Genomic DNA, 7,710 nt, shown 5'->3' on the forward strand with positions numbered 1-7,710 from the left:
TGTGAAAGAGAAACTCAAGTATGTAGTACACCGCTCTGGGCTCCTTGGAGGAAGAGTGAGATATACATGTAATAATGATAATAATAATAATAATAATAATAATAATAATAATAATAATAATAATCCAACTCCTGCGGCTCACTGGACCAAACAAAAAACAAAAAAGGTTCAGCAGATGCATTCCATGAAATCCATAAGATTGGAGACCCTAAAATCAAGGTTTCTTTGTATTCTGCAGGAAAATTGGTTTATAAATGGAATAAACAATCATACATGAGGTTACCAGGCATTTCCTGTCTAGGCATGGCCAGACCTAAAGCTGTTGACCTTCAGCAAGGTGCATCTATGTTCTTTCAGGCCACACCCTTAGACTGCTCTAGATTATATGATGAGAATCTTGTTGCACCATAGACTTCGTGCTTGCCCCAGGATGTTGTCATGAAAACTGGAAAATGCCAATAGGGCTGAATCACACAACTCTTGACTGTAAGTCATGCTTTTGCTGAGTCAAATCTGAGTTTCGAGGAACCAAAATGCTTTCATTCATATGATGATGCATTTTTGTCACGATGATGCATTTTTGTCACAGAAGGCTGGGAGAACTGTTGGAGGGGTGTCCAGGTGGGCTACTTCCCATCAGAGCTCTAAGGACAGGGTTGTGAGAGAGAGCAGTTCTCTTCAGACAATCAAGAAAAGAGACACTGTAATTGCATACAACGTCCCAAGACTGTCAAGCCCTGCCCTGGTGCGGATGTGTTGAGAAGTCTTATGTTGCCACGCTTTCTTTGCTTATGTAAGCATTTGTCTGAAGAGGCAAACGCTGTAAACTCGACAGAGGCTCTTCCATTACTGGAAGGCTGTAGCGCGTGTAGAGGGCTGATTCCGATGAACACCCCTCACATGTGATTCAAGGATGTGCCAGGACGGCACGTCCTTTAGTGATCAGGTGGGTGCGTTCTTGGCATGTCCCCATGTTAATCGCATGTAGGGGGTCTAGGAGAGCTGTGTTCATGTGAACCAGCTTGCTGGGAATCCAACAAAAGACCAAACTCCTGTCTTGTGGAATCTCACCCTGAAACCTGACCTGAACAAGGTTCCCTTAAGGTAAAAAGTCTGAAAACTACAAGCATAAACTATCCAGTGCTCTGCTGTCCAGAGGTGCTGTTGCTACTATTATCTTCTGTTTCCCTGCTTAGATTCAAATACAGGCCCTGCCTCCCTTTACTAATCTTGGGATGTATACCTTGGTTTCCTGTAAAGAGAAAGACAGAAGGGGTACATGGTGGTAATGGTGCCCAATGACTTACAGCTGGAGTGGAGAGTTCCTGTGACTCTGGGGGTCCCGTTCTCAGGTATGTCAAACCAGAGTTGAATGGGACAGAGGTTGAAATCCCTGCACTTCCAAATGTGTGAAACCTCAGTTTCGTGGCAAAAGCGACCTGCAGTTTACCTCGCCAAACTCCAATTTGAACCTTTGGTTTGTCGTGAGCTTCACTGTTCCAACCTGAGGTTTGACGGTGGCAGTGTTAAGTATGAACGCAGATGCTGCCATAACCAAGGTTTCATGCTGTTTCTGGAACCAAAATCATAGAGAGGGTGGCCCAGATCCACCCAGGAATGCACCCGCTCCATGCCTGCCATGCTTCTTATTGGCCACCTCTCCAAGTACTTGTCCCGCCTCCTGTCACCATGCTCCTCAAGCTGTTGCCCGGCAATAGAGATGCCTATCCCAAGTCCTATCCCAAGCCTGTCAAAGGAAAAGTCACATTGGGGGATGCCTGCTTTCCTCTGTGTCTCTTGTCCCCTCATCTGGCAACCAGAAGAGAAAGGGGACAGGATTGAAGGATCGGCACTATGGACTTTGGTCACCAAAAACAAATCAATAAAGAAGTATGTTCACAAGCACATGCAGTCACGGTGGCACCATAAACCGGGCAATCCGCTTAGATCGCTGCAAAGATAACTTATGGCAGGATAGCCATACCCAGTGTTGGCTTTAAAATGCAGTCCCATCCAGGAATTCTTGAATGCCTCTGCTCTACTTTTTGTTCAATAAAGTAGGGAAGGGGCTTGTTGTGAGGATAAAATCGTTCTGGGACTCTCTTAGGACAAGCATCTCAATCATTTAGCCCCATTCACACATCTACAATATGTGCACAGTGTGTGCACATACAGATCTTTACGCATGTTCTTCATCCATTGTGTTCAATGCACATAGCAGTAGTACGTTTTCTGTCTGTAGCCTGCATTTGAGGGGTCCTCAAATGTCATTCACTTTTAAAATGACATTTTAAAAAAAAATGTACGTGTACAGACACCTGAATGCATGCACAACGTAAGTTCTGAACTAAAGAGAAGACCCTACATGCGTTTACATGAGGCAGGCACTCCGTTGAATGCATGTGGGTCACTCGTCTGTAAGCATTTCACTTAGCATGAATATGCTGCCAGAACAGAGATTAGGTGGCTTTCTAAGGGGATAAGACACATTAATGGTATAACCTGATGTGTTGTTATCTAGTTTTACTGTTTTGATTTTGTTTTGTTTTATGCTGATTTGTATTTTGGTGTGTATGTTGACTGGTCATTGACCGTAATAAATTATCACTTAATTACATTAATGGAGAGACCTATTGGCACCCGATGGCCAAGAGGGCTAAATGAAGCCTCCATGTTTAGAGGCAGTATGCCTCTGAATACCAGTTGCTGAGGGGCAACCTGATCAACAGTGGTGGAAGGCTGTTGAGGGCTTTCTGGAGGCATCTGGCTGGTCACTGTGTGGGATAGGATGCTGAAAGACATCCAGCACGGCTTGTTCTTATGGGGAAGAGAGCTGGTCTTGTGGTAGCAAACATTACTTGTCCCCTTCGCTAAGCAGGGTCTGCCCTGGTTGCAAATGAAAGGGAGACTAGAAGTGTGAGCACTGTGAGATATTCCCCTCAGGGGATGGAGCCGCTCTGGGAAGAGCAGAAGGTTCCAAGTTCCCTCCCTGGCTTCTCCAAGATAGGGCTGAGAGAGATTCCTGCCTGCCACCTTGGAGAGGCCGCTGCCAGTCCGTGAAGACAATACTGAGCTAGATAGACCAATGGTCTGACTCAGTATATGGCAGCTTCCTATGTTCCTATGGCTTTAAGACCAGAACATTTCCCTAGAAAATTAAATAATTTGGCACCTTTCATGACATGAAGATAAAACAGTTGGGGAAAGCTTCACCTGTTTAAGTGCTGCCTGTTTGGCTCCTGTTTGGAATAGAAGGCCAGCGAAAAATGGCAACCCTGCCCCCAAATTGTTCTCTGGAGCTAGGCACTGAGACATGTTTTCAATGGGATAAGAACTGTTTCCAGTGTGATACTGGGGCCAATGAATGGCACAGCGGGGAAATAACTTGCATAGAGAGCAAGAGGTTGCCACAGGGGTATAGCTAGGGGAGAGGGGGCCCATGTTTTCCCCTCTCCCTGGCGGCCCCTCGGAGTGAGAGAGATAATGAAGAAAATAGGGAGGGGTGGAGCTGGGGCCCCTCAAGAGCTGAAGGGCCTGGGTTCTTTGAACCCCTTTGCTCAATTATAGCTACTCCCCCTGGGTTGTCAGTTCGAATCTCCACTGGTATGTTTCCCAGACTATGGGAAACACCTATATCGGACAGCAGCGATATAGGAAGATGCTGAAAGGCATCTTCTCATACTGCGCGGGAGATGGAAATGGTAAACCCCTCCTGTATTCTACCAAACAAAACCACAGGGCTCTGTGAGTGCCAGGAGTCGACAGCACAACCTTTACTGGGGGATCAGTGGTGCCCATCGGATGGTGACTGGGATGCCTCTGAAGCCGCCCACCCCGCCATTCCGATCCTGCCATGCCCCCTTCTGGGTTTGTGGCACAGCTGCATGGCACAGGTGCTTTGCTCTGATACAACTATGTTTCTTTAGTAATGGGGTTGCAATGCATTTGAATAGTCATTCTGCAATTCTATGCATTTCCCTGGCCCTTTGGAAGGAACCGCTGCACTTCAATAGGCATTCCCTGAGATTCATTTGAGTCTGTCTCTTTCATTATCCTAGTCTTTTGATGTTTGCTGTTCCATAGCCTGAGGCGAAATACTTAGAATCTGTCTGATTATGGTTCGGAAATCATCACAGGCATTGCACTGTGGAAATACAAAATCCACGGTGTCTACCCTCTAGTCCACGATGTGGAAGGTGGCTCCGTAGCCCTGTGCCAGTCTGTATTCCATTTCCCTGAGTGTAAAAAGAGCTAGACAAGATTATTCCGATTAATAAGCTGTGTTCCGGAGCCAATATCTGTTCCTGTGACGCTGTAGCTCCTTCATGTGGTCACACTGGGGAAGGAGCTAGAGAATTAAGCAGCGAGGTCAAGAGACTATGCAAAACATATTTACGTCAAGCACATGAATAGGGCACACTTATCATCAGCAGACCGTGCCAAAGTTTGGGCCTCTTTGTGAAGGAACAATGGCTGTTTTCAATGGTAAACTCTAGAAACTCTACAAACAATGGTAAACTCTAGAAGGTATTTCTGTAAGGGTTGTTCAAACGAAGAGAACTACTTGACTGGAGAGTTATTAAAGAGGTCCTTGCTTCTGGATTCTTTGCCTTTTTATGAAATGCATTGCATGCTCCACTTTCTTCCTCACGTAGAGGATCACGTTTAGCAAAATTGTACAAGGTGACCCCCAGGTCTTCTTATTTCCCACAATTCCTCCTGAGCTCACGGTGGTGACACAACTCCAGTCTAGTAAAACTATTTGCCTTCAGTTGATGTTTCGTTCTGTCCCGTCTTCTCATGATATTTGAATTTTCTTAGCTCAGTACTTTCATAAGAATTCTAAGAACATAAGAACAGCCCTGCTGGATCAGGCCCAAGGCCCATCTAGTCCAGCATCCTGTTTTGCACAGTGGCCCACCAGATGCTACTGGAAGCCACAGGCAGGAGTTGAGGGCATGCCCTCTCTCCTGCTGTTACTCCCCTGCCACTGGTACTCAGAGGCATCCTGCCTTTGAGTCTGGAGGTGGTCTATATAGCACTCCAACTAGTAGCTGATGATAGGCCTCTCCTCCATGAAGTTATCCAAACCCCTCTTAAAGCCATCCAGGTTGTTGGCTGTCACTGCATCTTGTGGCAGAGAATCCTGCTGCATTCTTGAAATATTTTAATGCTTGAGTGCAAATGCATCTCTTCCAGCCTCATCATGTCCCACAATATCAGGTGCAAATTAGAGCGAAGTATACGTGTGTGAGAATGGAGACATTTTAGACGAGAAATCCATAATGCAGTGAAATCTAGGTTGCAATCCTGTGCACACTTCCCTCCCCAGGGCCCAGCCTCATGTTACAAGCGACTTACAAATTAACATTAGCTACAAACTACCTTAGGATCAGGCTGCTAGAGTAAAATATTCATGTGAAAGACTGGTGCTCAACTTTATCTGTTTAAAACGACAGACCTACAGGTAAGAGGTTGGTGCAAAAGGCACCAGTTGAAATGTGAATGGTTTTCTGTGGAAGTGTGTTGCTAGGCTTGGAAGGTGGAATTACAAACTATATTTCCCTCTAGGTTTCCCACATCATTGCTCCTCCTTTAGGGCAGCTTCTTAGCCTTTGAAAGCTATTATTATTTTAACATTTTTCTCTGGCCAAATATGGCCAGTGCTTCCAGCCTTTCCTCTTGCATCATGCATTCCAAACACTTGATCTTCTTTTTCCAGTGGTTGCTCAGGTACATGTCAAGAGCAGAGATGAATACTTGCTGGAGATAACAGTGAGGAAGGCTGATGAAATTTGCTTACATACTAGTAGCCTTTCTCTTAGAATTTCAAATTCTTCAATAATTAAGTTGTTATAGAGAATTTGGATGATGTCACTGCCAGATCGCTGCTCTCCATCCCAGGGCTTTTCTTTGAACTCTTATCAGAAGTCTTATCTTACCAGTTTTCCAGAGCTGGTCTGTGGCATTTTTTGGACTTCAAATGCAACTGTAGTACCAGCCTGTTCAGTGTGGATTGGCAATGTACTATTGATGCATGGTGTGCGGAGTGATTTGGGGGGCAATTGTGGCTGGCCAAACTCCACCTTTCTTCATGGCTTGCCCTACATTTCCCAATGGTCCTGACACAACTACATGTCCCACACACAGAGAGCTCTTTCAGATAAGTTAAAATTCTGCAGATCCCCTGTGCCTTGCCCGGCAGCTCTGTGCGGTGCCCCACCCACTGGAATCCCATTACTGGGAGCCCCTCCCCGAGTGTGTCTGCAGCAATCCAGCAACCCGGTGTTTGCTCAAACCCCAAACCTGGATTAAGCATCAGGCTACCCAAGAGGGCTTGCCACTGAGTGGCTCCCGGAGGTTCTCACAAGCAGCAAAAACTGGGCTGGGCTTCCCTAGCCTGATTTTTGCTGCTCGTGAGAATAGCTTCAAAGGCTATCTGTCTAGCCTCTCGCCCCAAACAGCTAACAATGTTTTTTTTTTAAAAAAACCCCTGCTTTGACTGCTTGCATCTCTGCAATTAAGTTCTGCATTGTGGTCCCTTCTTGCATTACATTTCAATAGCTTGTGTTTTGCATTGCGCCCCCCACCATTTCCGTATTTCATTTTCACAAGGGTGCTGCTACTACAAGCCACCTAGTGGCGCAGCGGGGAAGTAACTTGCCTAGGGAGCAAGAGGTTGCTAGTTCGAATCTCCACTGGTATGTTCCCCAGACAATGGTAAACCCCTCCTGTATTCTACCAAAGAAAACCACAGGGCTCTGTGGTTGCCAGGAGTCGACACCAACTCTACAGCATAATTTACTTTACTTTACAGCTACTACCTAAAGTGCTTGCACCTTCATGATGACATAATCTGCAATGTGATCTCTTTTCCATGACAGCTGTTGGGCACCTCCATCATTACATGTTCTGGAAAGCCCTTTCTTTTCCCATTACTTTATAGCAGCCTACCCTTGTCTGTATCTTTCTTACATTTTAATTTCATTTTTGGACTAGAGCAAAAGCATGAAAAGAAAAACAAATCTGTGTTCAAACTTCTTTTTTAGCTTGGAATTATTCTGTGGCATTACAGGATTGTACTGAAGAATAAAATACTATACTGAGGAGTTCAGGGGCATAGCTATAATTGAGCGAAAGGGTTCAAAGAACACGGGCCCCCAGCTCCTGAGGGCCCTCCAGCTCCACCCCTCCCTATTTTCTTCATTATCTCCCTCACTCTGGGGGGCCACCAGGGAGAGGGATGAACACGGGCCCCCTCTCCCCTAGCTACGCCCCTGGAGGAGTTCACAGAACCACAACGACAGACCAGCTTCTAGCTCATTATGAAAGCTCAGTCCTCAGCAGTGCTAAAAGGTCTTGAGGTGGAGTGAGTCATAGTGAACGTAGTCTACATAATTTGCCCGTGATTTGCAGAACACTTGGTTATGTTTCCTTGGGTTTTGATTGAACAGGTTTCAGATTAAATCGCTTGTCAAGACAACACTTTCCCCTACATGAGGTTCAGCGCTGTAATTCTAAGCGGAAAGTTTATCCAGTCAGATTCTTGAACAGCCACAGCAGCAGAACTAACATCTCTGTCCTGGGCAGGTGCTACTTGTTCTTGACTGATAGATAATAGGGATGTGCACGGAACTGGTTCTGTTCACACCCGGGTGACGGGGAGAGGTTGCTTTAAGCAGCAGGGAGAGTGTCCTTATCTCCCCTGCT

Source organism: Hemicordylus capensis, chromosome 6 (genome assembly GCF_027244095.1).
Source record: "Hemicordylus capensis ecotype Gifberg chromosome 6, rHemCap1.1.pri, whole genome shotgun sequence".
NCBI lineage: Eukaryota > Metazoa > Chordata > Lepidosauria > Squamata > Cordylidae > Hemicordylus > Hemicordylus capensis.